At 44.1% G+C, this 24,571-nt stretch overlaps 1 long non-coding RNA gene across 3 annotated transcripts in view; it reads left to right on the top strand.

Moving 5' to 3' along the window:
* Positions 1-24,571, top strand: part of LOC122463382 — an 80,032-nt gene that overhangs the window by 49,072 nt on the left and 6,389 nt on the right. The window contains exons 3-4 of one of the 3 annotated variants that reach the window (XR_006286672.1): positions 4,252-4,361; positions 4,588-4,994. This is a non-coding gene — a long non-coding RNA (uncharacterized LOC122463382). Of the gene's footprint in view, positions 1-4,251; positions 4,558-4,587; positions 4,995-24,571 lie in introns of those variants that run through there. The other 2 variants (XR_006286671.1, XR_006286669.1) reach the window with 2 other exon arrangements.

Below are 24,571 nucleotides of genomic sequence, written 5' to 3'. Positions count from 1 at the left end.
TCCCCCTGGTCCGGTGGTCTGTAGCAGACTCCCACCATGACATCACCCTTGTTGCTCACGCTTCTAAACTTAATCCAGAGACTCTCAGGTTTTTCTGCAGTTTCATACTTGAGCTCTGAGCAGTCATACTGGTCCCTTACATACAGTGCAACTCCCCCACCTTTTCTGGCCTCCCTGTCATTCCTGAATAGTTTATACCCATCCATGACAGTACTCCAGTCATGTGAGTTATCCCACCAAGTCTCTGTTATTCCAATCACATCATAATTCCCTGACTTTGCCAGGACCTCCAGTTCTCCCTGCTTGTTTCCCAGGCTTTGTGCATTTGTATATAGGCACTTGAGATAACCCGCTGATCGCCCTTCGTTCTCAGAGCCCTCCCCTCTCACACGCTCCTGCTCGTGCTTCCTCCCGGTATCCCGCTTCCCCACTTACCTCAGGGCTTTGGTCTCCTTCCCCCGGTGAACCTAGTTTAAAGCCCTCCTCATTAGGTTAGCCAGCCTGCTCGCGAAGATGCTCTTCCCTCTCTTCGTTAAGTGGAGCCCGTCTCTGCCTAGCACTCCTCCTTCTTGGAACACCATCCCATGGTCGAAGAATCCAAAGCCTCTTATGGCCCTTGGGCCTTTAAAAACTGAGAGCAGTAATTACAGGTCATGTGACCTACTGGAAACTGGATATAAAGCTTTTTTGCCTTATAGGGAAGGGGAGAAAATAGGAGAAATCTAGGGTCAGGGAAGGACCCAGCATGGGGCCCAGCTCAGTAACCAGGAAGGGCTATGAAAGGGGAAGGCTATATGGGTCCCCTTCCCAGCTGTGGAAAGTAGGAAAGGTTCCTAAGTGTTTTTTATTATTTAAAGCCTTTGTATCTTCTGTTGATTAAGCATTGTGGACTTAAACATCAGCAGGTGAGATTTATTGGGTTGCCCTGAGTCAGGTTGCCAGGTGTCCAGTTTTTGACCAGAACACCTGGTCAAAAAGGGACCCTGGCGGCTCTGGTCAGCACTGCTGACTGGGCCGTTAAAAGTCTGGTTGGCAGTGCAGACAGGCTCCCTCCCTGGCTCGGCATGGGTCTCGGGAAGTGGCAACACATCCCTCTGGCTCCTAGGTGTAGGGGTGGCCATGGGGGCTCAGCGGTGCCCCCACCCCAGTGCCGACTTCACAGCTCCCATTGGTCAGGAATTGCAGCCAATGGGAGCTGCAGGGGTGGCGCCTGTGCGCAGAGGCAGCATGTGCCATGCAGAGCCCCCTGGCCGCACATCTGCCTAGGAACCGGAGAGACATGCCGCCTGCTTCCCAGAAGACGCCTGAGATAAGCGCTGCCCAGAGCCCACACGCCTCCCCGCCTCCCTTTCTTCACCCAAACCCTCTGAGCCCTCTCCCATATCCAAACTCCCTCCCAGAGCTCACATCCCCTCCCGCACCCCAACCCCCTGCCCCAGCCCGGTGAAAGTGAGCGAGGGTGGGCAAGAGCGAGTGACGGAGGGAGGGGGGAATGGAGTGAGTGGGGGGCAGGGCCTCGGAGAGGGGGCGGGAGAAGGGTGGGGCCTCAGGGCCGGGTGCAGGGCAAGGATGTTCGGTTTTCTGCGATTAGAAAGTTGGCAACCCTAGGCCCCTGACTAATGAATCTGCCCAATGTCTTACAATGCTTCTTTTTCTTAATCATTTAAATAATTTTCCAGCACACTGGTAGCTTGAGAACCCCGCTGATGGATTCTGGTATGCATTAGTCTCCTTTAACTTTTAGAACGGATGTAAGTTAATGGAGTAAAATAAGTGGACAAGAGGTATGTGGCAGTATTTGGATGAAAGTGTATTAATAAGACTGACCACAGAATGACTGAAGAGGTGCAATAAAACAGATATAGATAAACAGAAGTTCATGCAAAACTTGCATAACCTTTTATCTCTTTATCTATAGATCTGCGTACATGTTGTTTCTGTCCCAGGAGTTTCCTGAATACAGATTTCTAATGACGAGAAACCTGTTGCTTCTTTTGATATTCTTCCTGGATTGTTAAAATTTTGTAGCTTATAAAAGAATTTTGATTACCATGACATGAATATGAACATCTGTACATGTTGTCTTCCATATATACTTAGCATTTCAGTCAGTTATGCAGGAAGTGAATGATGACTGATCTAATTTAAGCAGCCCACCCAGCATTGTGTGTGTGTGTATGTGCGTGTGTTGTGTGTGTGTTCGTTGTATACCCAATCCTTTTCAGTTGCAACACATTGTTTATTGACACAACTGTCTGGTAAAATTTTAAATAAGCCACAAATTAAAATGATACCACAAAACCTGCTAAATGCAATTATTGTAGAGAGTTGGGTTCTTTTAAAACACGTTGAGATCTACTGATGAAAAGTGCTAGGTACTATTACTATTATTATGACTTTTATTCAAGACATTAGTATGGGCTTTAATATGCCTAATCTTACTACCTGATATCTATGTAATGCTATGTGCAGTCTAATAATCTTTATCTTGGTATACATGTATCCTGATGTGGAAGGCCTGCTTTGGTTAAAGTGCACTAGCTGACTAATGTGTTAAATTTTTAAATACTGGGAGATAAAATTGCCCTTCTTTTAAATTTTGTGAGCATCACTGCCAGCTTCACATGACTTGTCTCTAAAATGTTTTAATTTTCTGCTCTGTTAGACCTGGTCACAAATTGCCAAGTTTCCCACTAAACTCACTGATGTCTCATCTGCTCTTTGGCCTGTCAGGTTAGAGTAGGTATGGCCTTGGATGCTTTTCCATTTTTTTTTAAAGCCAAGAAATATGAATTTTATGTATTGTCTAACTGTGAAGCAGCCTTTTTATAGAAGATGAATTGTTCCATGGCACAGTCTTCCCATGTATATTTGGCTGTTCATTGGATAAAGGTTGTTGGAAGCAGAAGAAATCACATGATGCTACAATATCCCATAGTTTTCTGTCCAGCATGTTACTGAGTGGCAAGAGCAATGCACTAACCCTGGCACTGGCAGCAGGAGGCTGGCAGACAGGGTAGATAAGGGAATGAAAGATAGAGAGGAAAAAGAAGCTGGAATCTGATGTTTTAAAATTCATTCCCGCCCCCCTCGAAGGAAACAATCACTCAGTCACTGAGAGGATGATCCAGGCCACCTCCAAGAAATGAGCTTGCAAGGCTGCAAAATCTTTTGGTGCTGTCAATTTTGTTTAATATCTTTTAACATTACTTATAATGGGCCAGACCCTAAGGTGTGCTGAGCACCTGCAACTCTTTTTATTTTAGTGGCAGTTCAAGGTGCTTGGTCCCTCTCACAGGATGAAATTTGCTCCTGTGCAGAAGAATACAAGGCCTGTGCCCCAGGTAAGTCCCACTTAAGCCCTTGGGGCCTTGTGCTGTCCCGCTGTACAGGGTGAAATTTGCCCCTAGGAAGCCAGTTAGGATGCAACAAGAACTTACCAAAGCCAGGCACATTGGAGTCTGCCAAAATCCTATAAAAGGCAGCCACAATGAAATGGCTGACAAATTGCTGATTCTGGCAGTCTGTCTTTGGAACACAGAAGGGAGGCTGAGGCTGACACTTCAGCATATGCAACTGAGTAGATCCTGGCTCTGGGACCCCTTTGGCATGGGTCAAAGAAAGGCAGGTGGGTTTAGGTTCTGGTGCTGCAAGTTTGCAAAATGTATAGTAAAAGCTGCACTGCTCCAAGTTTTTCCTGCCCCTAATCGCTATACAAAACACACACACACACGTAACTGTTTTATATAAGTGGTTGTCTTCAAAAAGTGCTGTCAGCCCGTGCTACCCAGCTGTGATGCTGCATCCTTCCATGCAACCTTCCTAATTAAAATGAGATCAAAAGGGTGAGATGAAGATCCTGTAGTGATAGGGAAATGGTATGGCCTGATTCTCCTTTACGTTGGGGCCCACTTACACTCTAGCAAAATAAAGGGGCCTTAAAGTGGGGTTCATAACTTTTTAATCCGTTTTAAGTCCCGTTTACCCTGTGTAAGTGAGAATCAGGTCTGTGTGTTACTGCAGTATCTCCCTCTGACTGTTGTGAGATTCTTTCTGAAAAACAAGGAAGAGCCCTCTGAGTGTAAGTGGGAATGCTTGCTTTAATATATCTTGAGGCTAGATAGAAGTGAGATCCAGATTTTTCAGGCACTGTAGCCGTTTTGTGGCCACAGTTACAGACACTGGACACTCCCTCCTGTTTGATGGTGATGTGGATAATAATGACTTTGTCATTTGTCTCTTACATTCCAGCTTTCCTCCCACCCGCCTTTGAGTACTACCCTTACACTGCTGTGATTACGTGGACCTGGCAAATGCCACAATGATCTAAGAATGTGACACATCCAGGATTCCGTGCTGAGGTAATTTTTTCCAGTTGTCCCTTCTCATATTCTGTCTCAATACTTTTTCAGCCATTGTCTACTCTTTGAATATTTTGCCTCCCACACTCAGATGCAAAACCATGTAATAGGGCAGATGCCCCAAGCAGTACAGCATATTGCTTTGTTGGTGAATATGGGTTGGTCCACACAAAAAGACCCAGAACCCTGCTACCCTTGTAATTTGAGTCTGTTATTTCTGATAAAGGGCAGTCATGGATGTTTACCTATATGGACGCTATTTGAACCGTTACCTTTTTCTGCTGGTACTATGCAACTATTCATTAGAAAACAAGAGATTCATAGAGGATGGGAACGAAGTGCATAGAATTCTGAGAGAAGAAGGTGGATGGTACAAAACTGTTCAGTAGGTGAACGGGCTCCACATCAAGAGAGCACAAACAAACTGGAGCTGCGAAAGGACTGGTCTCTGAGGGTATTCAGAAGAAATTCCTTTACAAAGAAGGTAATTCACATCTAGAACCAATTGCCAAGGTTGGCAAAAGAAGTGGCAATGAAATACATTTTTAAATAATGGGACAAGGAATTACAAGAAAAAACATTACATAATACAAAGTACAAACCATTACTAATATGTGGCTTGACCTTGATGGTCATCTTTGATGCTGAAGGTCTTAATCATAGAATCATAGAATCATAGAATATCAGGGTTGGAAGGGACCCCAGAAGGTCATCTAGTCCAACCCCCTGCTCAAAGCAGGACCAAGTCCCAGTTAAATCATCCCAGCCAGGGCTTTGTCAAGCCTGATGAGTCCTTGGACAGTGTTCATTTGGATGTGCAAGACTGATGCAAATAAGTGCCAGCTATGCATAGGTCAAGTAAAGTTATGTGCCAGTGGAAGCCTCTGCACTGAGTCTCAACCCACCTCTGCATTTACTCTTTGACTTTTAAATTGGAGCATGAAAAGGGGCAGGATGTGAACAGAGAATGAGCATGTCTGAGAAAACATGGTTTTAAGCGTGGTCTCTGTCATGCTAAAGGGGTACCTAGGCGTTATTCCTGGTAATAGGCCGGAGCAAACTGGCAGTCATACAGCAATGTTCTGGTCAGGTTTCTCTGCCTTCTCTGTCCTGCAAAAATCACTTGTGGCCATGCTCTTGTAGACACAATACTCTGCACCTGCACTGTATAGGTTTGAAGCCTAGAATATTCCTACATTGTGGTGACTGAGCTGGTCTCTACAGCCTTAAAGTGGAGCTCCTTGTGTTCACTCTACCATCCTGACTCCTTTAGAAGGAGAAAATTCCTTTTTACCTTGTGTCTCAATTTATCATTTTCTGTGATGTCAACAAAACAGTAGATGAGACCAGCTGACATAATTAATTTAACTCTTTGACAAAGTCCCTCATAAGAGGCTATTTAAGAAAACTAAGTAGCCATACGGTGAGAGGAGGTGAAATTCTGTGCTGGATTAGAAACTGGCTAAGGGAAAGAAACCAAACAGTAGGAATAAATGGCCCATTAACACCCTGACAGAATTTTAACCAAGGGGTGCTCCAAGGAACTGTAATAGGGCCCAAGTTTGGAAAAACTCTGTGAGAAAGGCAGAAGGAAACATGGAGCGGCAGTGAAATCTACCAGTTTTTTCAGGGGAGTTTTCCAATTGATTCTCAGCCTACCATATGGTATTAAACGAAGCTGCTTACTGTGCGTGTGTACCAGAAGAGCCATGAATGAGCCATACACTTATAGGGATACCACGGTGGCATGAGGTGTTTTGGTAATGGAGTTCCAGAGACTAGCACCCCCCAAAATCAGGCTGTACGATTGTATATGACCAGAGGAAAATATGACGTAAGGATAAGGAGAAAGCCAAGTCCTGGGAGGTAGAGCCAGGATGACATGAGATATATCTGGCCCCATCATTTTATTTGTAGTCAGAAGAGGCACAAATATCCAGTGGTTGTAAAGACAAGAGGAAAGGCTGGGTTAAAGTAGAGTACTGCAGAGGGCATCTTGGAGATGCTTTGAGAGGGACTGTGCATACTGCTGCCAGCAACCACTTGGAGATACATGGAAGACAGAGGTTTGGATGCAGCATTCTGAAGTTATTGCATTACAAACAGAGAAATGCCATCAAGTTGAGAGTCAGACCTCACTTCACTTGGCCACTGTGCCAAAAATCCTGGTTGTTGATACTTCTGGAAAAGAATCTTGCTTCATGTGTAGCTTTCAGACTAACAGACTACTGTTAAAGTCAATGTGGATTATTTCGGAAGGGTGTTGACTAAGGATTTCAGTGTTTGGGAATAAGAAGGCAGTTTTAATGTCAATTTGAGAAAGATATTAAATTTTAATAGTTGAGGATTGCTATTTAATTAAATGAAATAATCTGAGCTACTTGAATAAAATCCAGTGGCAAGGAGACAATTTACTGTTTGGACAGTGTAAAAGTTATAAACTAGACTTGTTTTAAACAGTTCTTGTGCACAAACTCTGTTAATACTGTGGAAACAAATAGGGATAAATCCTTTCTTTGTTTAATACAATAAAGGTACTTGCAAATATTTGTTCTTCTTTGAGTAGATGCATTCGTGTTACTGTATTCCACTTCGGTGTATACATACCCAGTGTAGCAGAGCTGGAGAAATTTGCCTAGTAGTATCTGTAAAAGGGTGGCACTCGTGCCTCATGGCTATAGCCCTCTCCCTGGCTATAAGAGGTGCTGCCACCCTGGCCCCACCCTCAGTTTCTTTTTGCCACCTGTGGCTGGAGTCAGAGCTCTGTGTATTTTTTCACTTCACAATCCCTCTATTTTAGTGACTTTTCTATTTGTTTATTGTTCATTAGTATTCTTAGTATAGTGTTACTTAAATTACACCTAACACTAATCTAGCTATTTCCCAGGTGATGCCCTCATCAGGGTTTAAACATAGTCCGTCATGTGGGGGAGCAATCCCCAACAACGATTCCCACATGCGGTGCTTGCTGTGCCTAGGTGAAATCCATAACAAAGAGCAGTGTTTGATTTGCAGATCATTCATCAAATGGAGCCGGGTGGCAAGGGTGTCCAGTTTTGGGCCTCACACTACAAGAAGGATGTGAAAAAATTGGAAAGCATCCAGCGGAGGGGAACAAAAAATGATTAGGGGACTGGAACACATGACTTATGAGGAGAGGCTGAGGGAACTGGGATTGTTTAGTCTGCGGAAGAGAAGAATGAGGGGGGATTTGATAGCTGCTTTCAACTATCTGAAGGGGGGTTCCAAAGAGGATGGATCTAGACTGTTCTCAGTGGTAGCAGATGACAGAACAAGGAGTAATGGTCTCAAGTTGCAGTGGGGGAGATTTAGGTTGGATATTAGGAAAAACTTTTCCACTAGGAGGGTGGTGAAGCACTGGAATGCGTTACTTAGGGAGGTGGTGGAATCTCCTTCCTTAGAAGTTTTTTAAGGTCAGGCTTGACAAAGCCCTGGCTGGGATGATTTAGTTGGGGATTGGTCCTGCTTTGAGCAGGGGGTTGGACTAGATCAGTGCTTCTCAAGCTATCTGATGCGGGGAACCGGCAATTTTTTTTCCCAATGTGTGCGCAGGCTGGCAGCCGATGAGTAGCACTGGACTAGATGACCTCCTGAGGTCCCTTCCAACCCTGATATTCTATGATTCTATGATCTTTGTCTGAAGCAGCACTTGCTCAAACAGGCCATGCGGCCTGTTTCGGCACGAGGCTCTCATCAGATCAGAGGTTGCCCTCAGGTTCTGAGAATGCTGCCACTTTGTGTGCTAGAGCTGATGCCTCTCCGAAGAGATGGAGGAGTTGTCCCCATTGAGTGCACTGAGGACAAGATCTCATAAGACTGGCTGAGGCTGCTCCAGGTCATGTGGGGACTCGTCTCCTGCCTCCAGAAGGAACGCAGATCGACGCAGGGTGAATGCTGGTGCGTGGGATGGTGCAGGTCCTGTCAACTGTGACTGGTGCTGCCGAAGTTACTGTGGCAGCACTCTCTGCCCTTAACTTAGGCACCATCTGTTACCTTGGTACTGCTGCCAACTTCACGATCAACACTACTTTGGGCACTGGAAACAACAGAGATGTACTTAGTGCCATTGGTACTGTTTCCACCGTTGACACCAGCTCCCTCATCATTCTGGGCTGTGGACAAGTTGGATTGGTTGCTCACACCTTCAGGGATGGCTGCATCTTTATCCCCTGAAGCCAAGGACTTTTCAGTGTCTGGGTTGGGATCTTTCTTCTCTCACTTTCCATTGCCTGACCTGCATCGGGGGCTGTTTATGGAGTGCTATGGGTACCAGGATTGGTGCTCATTCAGTGGTTGGATTGGGGGCCCCTGGACTGGCACCTACTGGCCACCAATGCCCTATCCATACCAGTGGCCTCCATGGAATCAGTGGGATGCTTCTCAGTTGTGGATGTTCCACTCCTTGTCTCGCTTGAAGGCATGACCACTCACCAGGTTTGTGGTGGTGACTGTCAGTCAGCCACAGGCCCAGGCACCAGTGAGCCTTCCCCTTGTGGAGCCTCTGCAATTTGTCCTGTCCTGGAGCAGGATGTGGCTCTGGCACAATTAACTGCTTCATCTGCATCCCTGGACTATTCCGCGATGCTTGGATCTTCCTCCCCTTTGATACTGGAGAATTTCAAGGCTTACTAGGGCCCTTTGCGGCATGTGGTTGCTTCCCATGGTATTCAAGTGGAGTTCTTGCAGAAGAAAATCCACAAGTTAGCTGGTATCCTGCAACCATCTGCCCCGGGAGAGTCGCCCTCCCAATTAATGATGCGCTCCTTGAGCCTGCTAAGGTCCTCTGGAGCACGCTGGCTTTGGTACCACCTGCAATAAAGTGCCTGAAGAAGCACTACTTTGTTTTAGTGCAGGGACTTGAGGGCTTTTACTCCCATCCAGCCCCAAATTCCCTGGTAGTAACTGTGGTGAATGAACACACCCAGCAGGGCAGGTTTAAGTATACTCCCAAGAATAAGGGCTCTGAACAAATGGACCTGGTGGGCATTTTATACTACCTCTTCCTCACAGATGTGTATTGCTAAGCAGCAGGCATTGCTGCCCAAGTATGACTTTGTGAACTGGACAGCTATGTTTAAGTTTGCAGACCAGTTTCCTGAAGCCTTGAGAGAGGACTTTCAGGCATTTGTCACCGCAGGCTGCTTGATGGCTAAGACTTCACTGGAATCCATGCTGGTTGTAGTGGATATCATGATTCATGGGCCTCAAACCTGGGTCCACAGAGCAGCCACACTTCAACCCTCCACTTGGTAGTCTGCTGAGCCAGGACCCATGAAGCCCAGCCCCAGTTTGAGGCTCCACCCCGATGGTCTATTGGTAGAGTGTCAGAGCAGCTGAATGGCCCGCTGGCCCTACTTAAGACAGCAACAGAAACAGGAAGCTGTCTGAACACCTGAGATCCACACTGCTCTGGACTATGTGTGTTGTGCTTCCTGCCCTTGCTCTCTGGCTTGACTTCCCAGCCTCCTGGCTTGGCTTCTGACCTCTGACTTGTGGTTCTGATCTCCCAGTATCTTGACCAAGCTGATCCCATTGACCCCTGACTGTGGACTCTGGCTCTGACCACGAGGTCTGACTGCCCATGACCTGGCCTTAGCAATGGATACTTCGGTCACAGTGATGGCCTTGGCGATGACCATGACAAGGGTTTCCTGGTTTCAGAATTCAGGCATTGCTCCAAATGTCCAGCAGGCCATCGAGGATTTGCCGTTCAATGGCAAAGAGCTGTTTTTAGACAGGACGGTTAAGACTCTGCACTCCTTCAAGGATTCTAGAGCTACCCTATGGTCCTTGAGGTGTGTACATGCTGGCAGTACAGAGGTACCACTATTGTGGTCGACAGCAGCAGTATTGTCTGTAGACACATTTGGGCAGCCTTTCCCTCCCCAGAAAATAGCCATACTACCCCAGAAAGGGGCATAGATCCCATAGGAGGAGGCAGTTGGTTCTGGGGTTTGGCCAGTCCACATGTTTTCCCCCGGTCCCTCCAAGTGCCCATTTTGACTCCTTGGTCCAGAGTAGTATTTCAAGCTCCTTTCTTCTCATCCCCTCCATTTGGGGACAGTTTGGGCCGGTTTTTACAATGTTTGGGGTTCAATCACCACTGACAGTTGGGTCCTAAGCACTATGCCATTCAGTTCCCTCCATCCCTCCCCATCATCCTCCCTCCCCATCCCTCTTCAGGGATCCTTCTCATGAGATACTTCTCCTTGAGCAGCTTTGCTCTCTACTAGCTTTGGGAGCAATGGAGGAGGTTCCGCCACAACCCATGGGTCATGGCTTCTATTCCCGGTACTTTCTGGTGCGCAAATCCTAGGGAGGTGTAAGACCCATTCTCGACCTTTACAGCCTCAACAAATATATCAGATACATGAGGTTCCAAATGGTCACTCTATTGACTATCCTCCCGTGTTGTCTCAGAATGATTGGTTTGCTGCTCTGGACCTTCAGGACGCCTACTTTCTGTGGCAATTCTGCCAGGCCATAGAACATTCCTTTGATTCATTGTAGCGGAGCACCATTTTTAGTATACATTGCTTCTATTCGGCCTCTCTTCTGCCCCTTGGGTTTTTACTAAATGCATGGTTGTTTTCCCCCCAATCATCCCACAGGTCATCCTTAAGCTGAAGGCAGATTGGGCCATGCCCATTTTCACTGCCCCAGCATGGCTGAGGCAGTTCTGGTTCTCCAACCTTCTGATGCTGTCAGTTCAGCTTCCCATACCACTTTCTTTCCATTCCAACCTATTCACTCAGAATCATGGCTGCACCTTGCATACCATGCTAAGTTCCTTGCATCTCATAGCCTGGCTGCTTCATGGCTAAATAAAGAGGAAGAGCACTGTTCGGTGGCTGTTCACCAGGTCCTACTCAACAGTAGAAAGCCTTCTACCAGAGTGGCCAGTTGAGTTAAACGGAAGCAGCTTTCAGTGTGGTCACTGGCCCACGGAATGGCTTTACCATAACATCTAGAGCTGGCTGGAAAAACAATTTTTTTTTTCACAGAAAATTTTTTGACTTTTCAGTGAACAATCAAAATTCAACGGATGCTGGCTTCTATCCAGGATATCTTGGTGTATTTGCTGCACCTTTAGTCATTGGGACTTGCACTTAGCTCATTGAGAGTGCATCTGGCAGCGATATCAGCGTTTCATGCCCCCATTCAGGGAAGTTCAGTCTTCTCCAATACCATGGTAGCAAGATTCTTAAAAGGACTTCTTTGTCTCCATCCTTCAGTCTGAGAGTTGGTTCCTCCATGGGATCTTAACATGGTCCTAGTGCCTTTAATGGGACACCGATTTGAGCCCTGGCATCTTGTCCCTTTCTGCTTTTGTGTCAGAAGACTGTGTTCCTGGTAGTGATAAGTATGTGAGTTGCATGCTCTGATGCAGAATCTCCTTATACACAGTTCTACAAATACAAAGTGACTTTACGACCACACCCCAAATTTTTGTCTAAAGTGGTTTCTCAGTTTCATTCAAACCAGGCAGTATATTTACCTGTGTTATTTCTTAAGCCACATTCACCTCCAGAGGAGCAGTGTCTCCATACATTAAATGTCAGGTGATGTCTAGCCTTCTAGACAGGACTAAACCATTTCATGCTTTGCCTCTTCTGTTTGTGTCATATGCAGACCATGTGACGGTCAAGTGGTCTCTTCACAGATGATCTCTCAGTGGATAACATCCTTTATCAAGACTGCATATGAAATGGCTTTGTCTACACCTCCTCAGCGGGTGCGAGCTCATTCTACAAGAGCATGAGCAACATCAATAGTGACATCTCAGTACTGGACATTTGCAGGGCTGCTACATAGTCGTTCATACATACATACATTTATGAACCATTATGTCATTACTGCATCTTCCAGAGTGGATGCAGGTTTTGGTAGGGTGGTCCTGCAATCCTTGTTTAAATAGACTCTGAGCTTCACCCCTTGGGAGTACTCCTTGTGAGTCACCTAAGTGGGATACACAGCTGCATCTACTCAAAGAAGAAACGGTTATTTACTGAAACTTGTGGTTCTTTGAGATGAGATGCAGATGTGTATGCCATGATCCACCCTCTGTCCCTTTTGCATTGGAGTCTACTGTGGGTGTTCAGTGTGAAGGAACTGGGGAGGGGGGAGGGGTTGGGGTGGCACTGCCTTATGTAGCCAGGGTATGGGGCCACACACAAGCACTGCCCCTCTACGGGTATTGCTAGGCAAAGTTCTCCAGCTCTAGTGTGCTGGGCGCGCACATACCTAAGTGGAATACACGTCTGCATCACATCTCGAAGAACCACAGTTGGAATAAGTAACCATTTCTTTTGTTGTTTAATAATTGCAGGTTTTACTTTGACAATTGGCTACTGAAACTCTTAAGAAATAAGAAGTGCTCATGGGAACAAGAATGATAAACTATTAGAATTTTTCTAAAAGAAAATAAAGCCTATTGTTTCCCAAAGTAAATAGTTACTTAGCACAGTTAAAACTGTGTGTGATTTGGTCCTTTCTGAACAGTTGCTTTTAAAATTTAATCAAGAGAATAATCTGCACCTCTGAATAAGAAGTCTGGGAGGGGGGGAAGAATTAGCTGTCCTGGTCAAGTGACTTACATTTCACTAGTTTCCTGGTAAAACATATTGGTAATTAATTGATAAAAATACTTGAACTGGCAACCAACTTTACTACTTGCCCGCGATTGTTGTAGTACATCCACTCAACCTGAACACCACGGCTTGTTTGTCTGGGGACATGTAATGCTTCCTGATGTCTTAGATCTTGTCCGTAGTTTTAAAAGTCACTGCTGTTGGGGTCCACTATTTATTGTCCAGATTCTCTTAAATGTTGTTTAAAGCGATAGACCAGGTTGCTCAAGAAGTGAAGGGACAGCTCAAGATTAGAGCTGCTGTAAGTGCTGGCCTCTCCAAAGGGGTTGCAGAAAGCTTTGGGGGATCCTGGGGCCACACTCCACTCCTCTGCATAAACTGAATTTGAGAGTGCAGAGGGAAGCAGGTGCTGCACCCTCTTCTCTCCAGAATGGTGCAGGCATCATGCCTCTCCTGTGTATCCAAGAACTGCTGAAGCCATTTGATCTGCCTGAGACTGAATTCCTGCAGGGGGCCCACACTGAAAAAGTAAAGGAGGACTTGTGGCACCTTAGAGACGAACAAATTTATTTGAGCATAAGCTTTCTTGAGCTACAGCTCACTTCATCGGATGCATTCAGTGGAAAATACAGTGGGGAGATTTATACACACAGAGAACATGAAACAATGGGTGTTACCATACACACTGTAAGGAGAGTGATCAGGTAAGGTGAGCTATTACCAGCAGGAGAGCGGGGGCGGAGGGGGAACCTTTTGTAGTGATAATCAAGGTGGGCCATTTCCAGCAGTTGACAAGAACGTCTGAGGAACAGCGGGGGGGAATAAACATGGGGAAATAGTTTTACTTTGTGTAATGATCCATCCACTCCCAGTCTTTATTCAAGCATAAGTTAATTGTATCCAGTTTGCAAATTAATTCCAATTCAGCAGTCTCTCGTTGGAATCTGTTTTTGAAGTTTTTTTGTTGAAGAATTGCCACTTTTAGGTCTGTAATCGAGTGACCAAAGAGATTGAAGTGTTCTCCGACTGGTTTATGAATGTTATAATTCTTGACGTCTGATTTGTGTCCATTTATTCTTTTACGTAGAGACTGTCCAGTTTGACCAATGTACGTGGCAGAGGGGCATTGCTGGCACATGATGGCATATATCACATTGGTAGATGTGCAGGTGAACGAGTCTCTGATAGTGTGGCTGATGTGATTAGGCCCTATGATGGTGCCCCTGAATAGATATGTGGACACAGTTGTCAACGGGCTTTGTTGCAAGGATAGGTTCCTGGGTTAGTGGTTCTGTTGCGTGGTGTGTGGTTGCTGGTGAGTATTTGCTTCAGGTTGGGGGGCTGTCTGTAAGCAAGGACTGGCCTGTCTCCCAAGATCTGTGAGAGTGATGGGTCTTCCTTCAGGATAGGTTGTAGATTCTTGATGATGCATTGGAGAGGTTTTAGTTGGGGGCTGAAGGTGATGGAAAGTGGCATTCTGTTATTTTCTTTGTTGGGCCTGTCCTGTAGTAGGTAGTGTTAGGATATAGATATTCAGGCCTGTCTGTAAAGGCCTGTACTTTTAAGAATTTAGGGGTATTCTTATCACTTGGCTAGTTCTAGAGGTATAAAAGAAAGAATCAAAATCACTGTCTGCTGGTGTAAGGGCCTTCTCTTACTGTGACAGTCTGAGGCCCTGTTCTTAGGCTAAGGCCTTTGGCTAAGCAGCAGAGGCAGCCATAAGCCAGGAAGCGAACAGTCACATCCTCACATTCCAAACTAGTCACATTGAAAGAAGGTGCTATTGGGCTGTTAGGAATACAATCCTGTCCTGAATACAATCCTGTCCTGATAATTCCTATCACCTCCAGAGAAAGGGAAGTGCCTAGAAAATGTAAAAGGAAACTTAGTTTGATAGCATCCTGTCTGGCAAGAACTCACTTATCAATAGCTGGGATGTGAAATCCTCACTTCTGTATTGTTTTGTCATTAGAGTTCCCACTTTGCTATTGTTTGTCTGTATAATCTCTGTCTGGTTCTGTGATTGTTTCTGTCTGCTGTATAATTAATTTTGCTGGGTGTAATCTAATTAAGGTGGTGGGATATAATTGGTTAGCTAATCATGTTACAATATGTTAGGATTGGTTAGTTAAATTTCAGTAGAATGATTGGTTAAGGTATAGCTAAGAATATTACTATATAAATTAGGGGCAAACAGGAAGTAAGTTGGGATTCGAAAATAAGGAAAAAGGAACTTGTATTTAAGCTTGCTGGAAGTTCACCCCAATAAACATCAAATTGTTTGCACCTTCGGACTTCGGGTATTGTTGCTCTCTGTTCATGCGAGAAGGACCAGGGAAGTGGGAGAGTGAAGGAATAAGCTCTCTAACAGGTAACTTCTGGGTACTCTTCTGGATCTGTCAATCTGTTTCTTCACTTCAGCAGGTGGGTATTGTAGTTGTAAGAACGCTTGATACAGATCTTGTAGATGTTTGTCTCTGTCTGAGGGGTTGGAGCAAATGCGGTTGTATCGTAGAGCTTGGCTGTAGAGAATGGATCGTGTGGTGTGGTCTGGATGAAAGCTGGAGGCATGTACGTAGGCATAGCAGGCAGTAGGTTTCCGGTATAGGGTGGTGTTTATGTGACCATCGCTTATTAGCACTGTAGTGTCCAGGAAGTGGATCTCTTGTGTGGACTGGTCCAGGCTGAGGTTGATGGTGGGATGGAAATTGTTGAAATCATGGTGGAATTCCTCAAGGACTTCTTTTCCATGGGTCTAGATGATGGAGATGTCATCAATGTAGCGCAAGTAGAGTAGGAGCATTAGGGGACAAGAGTTGAGGAAGCGTTGTTCTAAGTCAGCCATAAAAATGTTGGCATACTGTGGGGCCATGCGGGTACCCATAGCAGTGCTGCTCATTTGAAGGTATACGTTGTCCCCAAATGTGAAATAGTTATGGGTGAGGCCAAAGTCACAAAGTTCAGCCACCAGGTTTGCCGTGACATTATCGGGGATACAGTTCCTGATGGCTTGTAGTCCGTCTTTGTGTGGAATGTTGGTGTAGAGGGCTTCTACATCCATAGTGGCCAGGATGGTGTTTTCAAAAAGATCACCGATGGATTGTAGTTTCCTCAGGAAGTCAGTGGTGTCTCGAAGATAGCTGGGAGTGCTGGTAGTGCAGGGCCTAAGGAGGGAGTCTACATAGCCAGACAATCCTGCTGTCAGGGTGCCAATGCCTGAGATGATGGGGCGTCCAGGATTTCCAGGTTTATGGATCTTGGATAGCAGATAGAATACCCCTGGTCGGGGTTCCAGGGGTGTGTCTGTGCATCTCAGCACTGCTCCCATTCAGTGGCTGAGAATGAAGGTCCCATCAGGACTTCAATATATTTCTTCTGAAGGGGCCTGAATGTTGGCTTTCAAATTGTGAAGTGCCGCTCCATTCAATTCAGTAAAGAAAGTGTTGACTATTCAGTGAAAAAAGCCGCTGTGACTTTCAGATGCGAAAGTTACTGTAATAGTCCACTCCCTTTTTAAAAACTAATGTCTTGGCTCCACTTTGTCTTATAGAAAGTAACAGAATCTAAGTAATAAGTTTTCTGCTTGCAATTAATGAGGAATTTTGCTGTGTAACTGCCTCCTGTGAAATAGTGGCTGGCATTTGGTTGTCATATGGCTGCGCTGTATAATTATAGAACATGTTATGGTTTGATGGATGAAGTCATTAAGAGCACAGTAATTAGTACCAGCCTGCTACTTTGAACTGCTGTGTGGTGACAGTGAATTACATCTGTACACACATGAATATGGCTTTCTAACCATCTGACGCCTCAGGCCTACATACTCTTACCCTGTAACCATGCTGGACATTTTCATTTTAAAATATACATACATAAAACCATCAGACAGAATATTTTTGCTTATTACATCTTTAAAATTCACATGAAATCTAAATAATCTCTGAGGAAAACTTAAAAGGCTAGTTAAACTACATTGGATTACTTGTGACATTACAGTTGGCATAGGAAGCAAAGTCCTGTGGTGGAAAGGCAAAGAACTGTGCTACAATATGTAAGACCCAGATCTAGAATTAATCCTAGGATTGGGCCTGCTGACTCAGGGTTTCTAAGGAAAAGCTAGCTGTGCACCAAGATGCTAGCTGTGAAGCAATTCACTTCACTTTCAAGCTGAACTTCATAGTGGGATCTCAGAATGGTTCAGTTGGAGATGTAAATCTGAACGGAGCTACAAAGGGCAAGGGGAGAGTTGGAGGAATGCAGAAATATGGGGAAGATGGGAATGGCAAACAGCTCATCATTGACATGGTGGCTTTACCAGAACATCTAGAGCTGGCTGGAAAAACAATTTTTTTTTCCACAGAAAATTTTTTGACTTTTCAGTGAACAATCAAAATCTGAAAATTTTCTGCCAGAAACTGAAAGTTTTGATTCAGAAATGCTGCTGCAGTGCTCCATGGAAGTTGTCATTTGGGTGCATCATGTACCCATTCTCCTTCATGGGCTGGGCTCCTCAGCTGATTATATCTCCCATGATGAGTCATGGGTCTACCCTCTTGCTGAAGTCACAGTGCCTGTGGAGTCCCTTGCTACAGTGCATCATGGGAGATGTAGTGTGGCTGGATAGCCCAGCCCATAGAGGAGAATGGGGACATGAGGCACCAGAACTACAACATCCATGAGGCACTGTGGTAGCATTTCAATTTTGAAATTTTCAGTTTTCACACCACTGAGTGTCTGCCTGGAAATCTGGGGCCTTTGAACTTTATCTTTATTTTCAAGCAATAAATCATGAAAGATTTTGTCCTAGTATTTACAATAATTAAGAAAAGGCAAATAATTTATACAAATACATATCTAAATTAAAAATGTGGGGAAACCAATGCCATCTGAATTCTAATATTAATAGTCTACCATTCAGAAGACAGACATTCTGGCCATTCCTTCTGTCCCAAACCTTAGCACCAGAGACCTCCATCCTTTCCTTCTCATTGTCTGGGTTTCCCCCTGACTGGGCTCCCTTCCTGTTGTAGCGTCCCTCTCTAACCTTGGTCTCAGTCCACCACCTCAGTCTCTTTTGCTCCTGATCCAGGACCTCATCTGGGATGAATAGGCAGTATCTTCTTGCTAGCTAAAGGTGACTTTTTGAAGGTATTTCTGGGCTTGCTGTTGTTTGATTCTCCTATTATTTGATTCTCCGGGATCAGTGAGAAGGCCACCATGGACCACAAATCTGCATGCTATCTTAACTGCCAGAGATCATATGCCCTTACTAAGGCAGTAGAAGTGATGCTTAGCTGTTCCTCAAAGCAATTGCCTCTTGCAATTGGCAGAGCTGTGTTCTTTCCTGGATTTAATTTCAGACATTTGGTCCTCATCCAGGCTGGAATCTTCCCCAGACACTGTGATCTGAGAGACTGTGATGTCAGTGCTAGGTGAAAAAAATAGTGTCATGAGCATAGTGTTGACATCACATCCCATACTGCCCAAGTGTATTTGCTGAGGGCTGGACGTAAGTGACAAATAGGAATGATGATTAGATTGAACTCTGAGGGACTACATATGTCAGAGCTTTGAGTGTGAAGGCAAGCTCAGGCAGCTGTCCATGAATTTTTGGGACTTGCTAGAAAAGAATGAATGAAGCTATCTTAGAGTGATTCTGTCTGATCCTCCCAGGGCATATTAGTACCCTGTGGTCAAAGTCAGTTGATGGGTCAATATCAGTTTCTCTCTTGCTTCTCTTCATTGTCCTGAAGTCATTTATCCATGATACGACTGTTGTTTAATTCCACACCCTGGTTTGAAGCTGCATTTGGACAGATCCAGTTTATCTACAGAGGTTAGGTGCTTTTGAAGTCAGTTCACCACTGCCTCTTAATAATCCTGGAAGGATTTTAGTTTAAGAGGGCTATTACTTGTTTCATGGTGGTAGCCTCTCTGAGAGGTGATACCATTGGCTATGTCAGTCAGGGAAGAGCCCACAGGCATTTCCTACTGGCTTTGGTCCAGCTCAGAGGTGGTGTCATTGATTTCTTAGCACTTCTGCCTGCAGGATGGGGCCCAGTTTCTAATAAGGAGGTTGATGTGTGATTCTCTCACAGACATGTTGATTGTGTGGCCCAATTTACTGTCTGAGATTATTTAGAGTTTTTTTCCAGCAAAGTGGGAGGAAAGTTCCTCACAGCAGGAGGAAGTCGCCGTTGAGACTGAGAGGAGACAGCCTGAGTTTATTAGTCAGCTAAGGAGTAGAATAGCTCCTTTGCTATGCTATTAAATGTTTACTTGTAGCAATACTCAAATGGTAAACATTTAACAAGAGGAATCATTCTGTCTTTCCCAGGACTGTATATTAATCTAATTGCTTCATTTTAGCAAGAACTCTGTCCCTTCTTCTCCCACAGTTTCCTTTGACTTGAAACCCTGATTTATAGGCATTTATGCAAGCCGTAATTGATATCAATGAAACTTTTAGTTGAACAAGAACTGCAGGATCAGGCCCATATTGTAGGCTGTGTAGTTCTAAGAACTTGCAATCCTGGGATCACATCATGAAGCCTCTATTCATTTTTTACTGCAATAAATTTTGACTGAGTAACACCTGAGTAAGGATTTCAGGATTTGTCTCTGGATGTCTTTACCGGATTACTTTACAAATTCTTGGTAACTCAACCTCTTGCAAATCCTGTAGATGTGTTTGTTTTCCTGGTTAACCTGGATGTGATGGGTGGACTAGGTCCTGAGGCCCCCTGCTGGAGGCCTTGTGGCCCAGCCATACCCTGCCCCAGTAGAGGGCAGTAGAGAAGTCCTGTGAGCTCCCTAGAGTGGCTGTGTGGGAAGCAGCCAATCAGGGCCCAGCAGGCTAGTATAAGAAGAGGTGCAGGGCCAGACTGAGATCAGTTCCTTGCTGGAGGACAGTGGATGATGTTCCAGGCTGTCTGCTGGGACTCCATGAGGACAAGGCCCTGAGGTAAGGGTGAAGAATGTGTGGGAGCCATGGGGAAGTGGCCCAGGGAATTACAGCAGCAACACAGTTTACTTAAAGGGATGTTGCAGATGGCTTCTGTCTATAGGGTCCCTAGGTTGGGACCTGGAGGAGAGGTCAGGCCTGGCCCCCCCCCCCCCCCCCCCAGCCACTGGGAAAGTGGCGTGGACTTTAAGGCACCCTGGAAGGGGGATTGAACTGTAGTGGCCCAATTGCAGAGCTGGGCCAGAAAGACCCTGAGAGGGTGAAGACATGTCCTCCAGGGACAGAGCCCTGGGGCACTGCTTTATTCTGGAGCAGGAACAAACTGAGAGTGAGCCCCAGCATAGGGCTGTAGATCAAAGGACCTTACCGAGGGTGTTGAAATAGGCCCCCAGTTGGACTTGTACCCTGAAAGGGGTTTGCATTGCTTTTATCTCTCAGACTGTATGACTTTGCCAGAGGGCTGAGTCAGTGAAGAACCACCACAAACAGGTAGAGAGAGAGAGAGAGAGTGCAGGTACGTGCGCTCGGCCAGGGGGTGCTCATGAGAGGTGAGTGCAACACTGTTACACTGGAATTACTTCATATTCCATAAAATGGTCCTGAAACCCTCATAACTGGCAGGTACATAAACATGGAAACTGCCTAACCCAGCTCAGAAAGTGCTGTAATAAGTTAATTGCAAGGCTGCTTTGGAAGTTATTAGCTATGCACTTTTCTCTGCTTCACTCTGCTATTCAGTAAAATTAAATGGTGGTGGAAATGACAGCTGATATTTTATTCTTGTGTAAATATATATACTTGTACTACCCAGGTATGATGTAAAGGTGTATCACACAGTACACTCCAAAACACTTTGACACTGTGTAGGTTCAGGATGAGCCCATGTGACACAAGCTGATGAATTTCAAGATGCACCCCAGCAATACAACCTCCCCCAGCTTGCGAACAGTCTCATGCTTTGGGTCTATATTTCAAATGTTCTCCTGTCTGCCTAGCAAAGGCTAGTCCTGGACATCTTCTCTTTAGGGTACTGTGTGAAGGACATGCTTTGAGAAGATGTAGCTTTTATGTATGATGCAGCAATGACAATGCAAGTCTAGGGAAAGGAGATAATACTAATTATTGTAGATAGTAAAAAGTTCCCCCACACAGAGAGAATACCAAACAATGGAAAATTGTGGTTGGATATTTTCATACACCAGCCTTATAAAATAAAATGAGTGCACTCTCATTGAAGGGTTGGTGGAAATACCATGATATCAGGAGCAATCTTCATATCATCTGGGAATGTCTCAAATTGACAAACATCTAATCCGATATCAAAATATTCATGAAAAGGTTATTTCAGGAACATGTGTCCTAGTTCCTATTAATATGGTAAGAAAATGGTCTGATTTACTGAAATAAAACTAAAGCAGGTACCTTGTTGAAGTAGCCAATAAATATGTTTCATTAAACACTAAAGTCCCTGGTTCTGTCAAAACTCCCATTGAAGTAGAGTTGTGATAAACCCAGGGATTTTTCAGAGTTCATTTTGTGTGTGTGTGTGTGTGCGCACACGCGCGCATTTTGTTCTTTTCAGGTTCTGATGTATTTACATGAGCTTACTGTATTTGAAAGATTGTTTTTAAATACTAGAAACAGGGTGGACACAAGGCAAGAGCCTGCATAGAATAGAGGGGCATTGCTAGTGGGTAGAATCAACTGTCATTGGATACTGAAAGGAGGGGAAAGGGTGGAATTATGAAGTGATGGTGGTTGGGATTAATTTGATAGAATCTAGAAGGTTCTGGAAGGTAGATGTAATAAAGGTTGGTCACACAGGAGTGCTGGTAAGAGACTATATTTTTAATTTCCTGGTGCCAGTCACATGACGTGGGTAATGGATACAAAAGTTTATATTATGTACCATGTCAGGTGTCTGTATCTACTGACACCAGTGACTGAAGTTGCTGAAAGGAAAGTATGGCTGGGAGGTTTGCCAAGACAATACAAATAAAATGGGGAGCAGGAGGGAGAGATGGGAGGTATTTACAGGTACAATCATCTTAAGTTTCTGATATGTGGGTATCCAGTACTATTCCAAATTTATTTTAAAAAAAGTGTTACCCCCTCCCCCCACCTTAATACAGTCCTAAAGCACAATCTGGACTTCTAAAAATGTTTCTGCAATCACCATCTGCCTCATGGTTCTTTCTTTTCTCTTGTACCATTTTACGATTAAAGATCCAGATAACTACCCAAATCTATATTTATGAAGGAGACTGTCACAACAGGTTGGTGAAAAATAGCTGAAGAGAAATCGTGGTAGACAGGCCAGTTGAATTTAGAATTTTGCCCTCTTTTAAAAGACTTGCCAGGCGTCAGTAAGAGTTGAGGGTACTCAGCACCTCCCAGGCATCTTCAGTACTTTCCAGGATTGAGCCCTTATCTGGCACCAAAATATCTAATGTCCTCAATTCCTGAAAGGAAATACGGCTGTATGTGTTGAGCCATCCCATGGGTTTATTTAAAGATGTATCACCCCTTTAGCACATACAAGTTTATATGACAGTCAGTAACTGATTGCACTCATAGGTTTAGGGCATTACATCACCAGCAGACCTCCTCCCCCACCATCCCCTGCTGTTTGGAGTCTAAATTCCCAGCTCATGACTATGACCAGTCATTAAGGGAGTTTTTGCCCTTTTAATTTTTACATTCAATCCCCACAATAAATTTTAGACATGCAGAATTCAAGTCCTCTTAACACCATTCAAAATAAACAGCTCATACAGGAACCTTAGCTCGCCTAGCTTTCCCTCTGGGGCAGCTATTTAAAAATTTACTCTTATTCCCAAAATCAAATAAATTTTAGTTAGTTTTTATTCTCAGAAGGCAGAACCCCCCACCCCTAATAAATCAAGGGGAAAAACTAGTCTGGAAAGCCCTATCCTTTGACAGTATGATTTCTTGGAAAAAACATAAAGAATTCACTCTGTCATTTAAGCTTATTTAACTTGGCCTTATTTTTTCAGTGTTTCACCCAGTCTTCCATTTACATTGTGTTCTATTGAAATAGAATAGTCTCAGCTGATGGGTTTGTGGAGGTGCTTTATGTATGAGTTTTTGGGTCACAAATGTGTAGTATAGTTTCCTGTAGCCATACAGAATTCAAATAACTACACTCTATTTGGCTTCTGTCAGCCGTATGCTAACAACAAATGTGTCTTCCTTACTTTCTCATCTCTACTGGCAGACAAAAGAAGAAAAACTTCAACATCTAAACAAAAGAGAAATTTAAGCATGAGAACAATAATAACTTGAGGATGCTTCTTGTTAACTTAGTGACTACATCCCAGGCTAATAAACATCCTTGGTCTTTGATCTGAGAATTAGTTTAGCCCAGGGTACATAAATTGGAAACACTGTTATCTAAATATATAGTATGTACTGTGTTGCCTCATGATGATCAACTTCATGTCATGCTTAAGTAGACAGCTCAGGAAAACCTGGAAGTTACAGATAGACCATTGGCTGCCCACACTTATGGTAGCTTTTGGGAATGAATAAAAGTTTAAATAAGTGTGAATGTTCAGGGTATCGGTTGACAATGTCAGTTTATTGCAGCTGTAGTTGAGAGGAGACTTAACCAGACTGATCAACACATACTATTATACCTTTCCAATCCATTTTAAACACAGTAGCTAAGGAGTGTAATGACATATTCATTCTCACTGCAGATATGAAAAAGCATTAAAACATTACTTTTAACAAGCCTGTCAGTACTTAAGGAATTAATGGAATGTGTATGACAAATACTTTTAAGAGTTGCAAGAATTAATTCTGATATTACTGCCTTTCTCATTTCATTCCTCCAATTATTACTTGATTTTCCCTCATTGAAGATTTTCTAGAGAATTAGCACATCTATAGGTGCAGTTAGGAGTCGGGATTCAGTCTTGTCTATATAACTACATTTATAAATATCTAATGCTTGTTTACACTTTGGTTATAGTGTCACTTTTAATATTGCTATAGTTAGGGCTTAAAAGACACTTTCATTATAAGTATCTACTTTCAGATGCATATGAAGAAGGCATCTAAACATTTTTCAGAAGACTGTTTAAAACATCTCCAAAATGAATCTTACTAAACTTACCTCAGCATTTCATCTTTAACCTGATAATTAAGTGTGAGAATTTTTAGCCATAATGTGAATTTTTGAAGTAAGTTTGGTAAAATTTTGTTTGAAAACAGGTTTGAAAAATGTTAGATACCTACTGCTTTAAAATTTCAAACCTTCCTTGAACTTGGAGTTGTGTTCTGATGTATCCATGACTTATCTTGCAGCACTGTTGAGGCTTATCAGTTATTGTTTGCAAAGTGCTTTGAGGTCCTTATATGACAGATGCTAGAGAAGGACAATATATTATTATTGCTATTGGAACTGCAGTAGTGATCCCCTAAATTTTGCTCTAGGTTGTGCCATTAGTTAGATACATGAGTGAGAGGAACATTAGGGATACATAAGAGAGATTCCAAATTAGTTTCTCCTTCCGCTCACTTGCAATGCCACTTCGCTGATAGCTGGATGGAGCCCTAAGTGAAGCCTACGTATTAGCTAGAACAGGGGTTGATAATGGGCAGGGTTT

The sequence above is a fragment of the Chelonia mydas genome, chromosome 1, assembly GCF_015237465.2.
Source record: "Chelonia mydas isolate rCheMyd1 chromosome 1, rCheMyd1.pri.v2, whole genome shotgun sequence".
NCBI classification, from domain to species: Eukaryota; Metazoa; Chordata; order Testudines; family Cheloniidae; genus Chelonia; species Chelonia mydas.
This window is presented reverse-complemented; position numbering and strand designations above follow the sequence as displayed.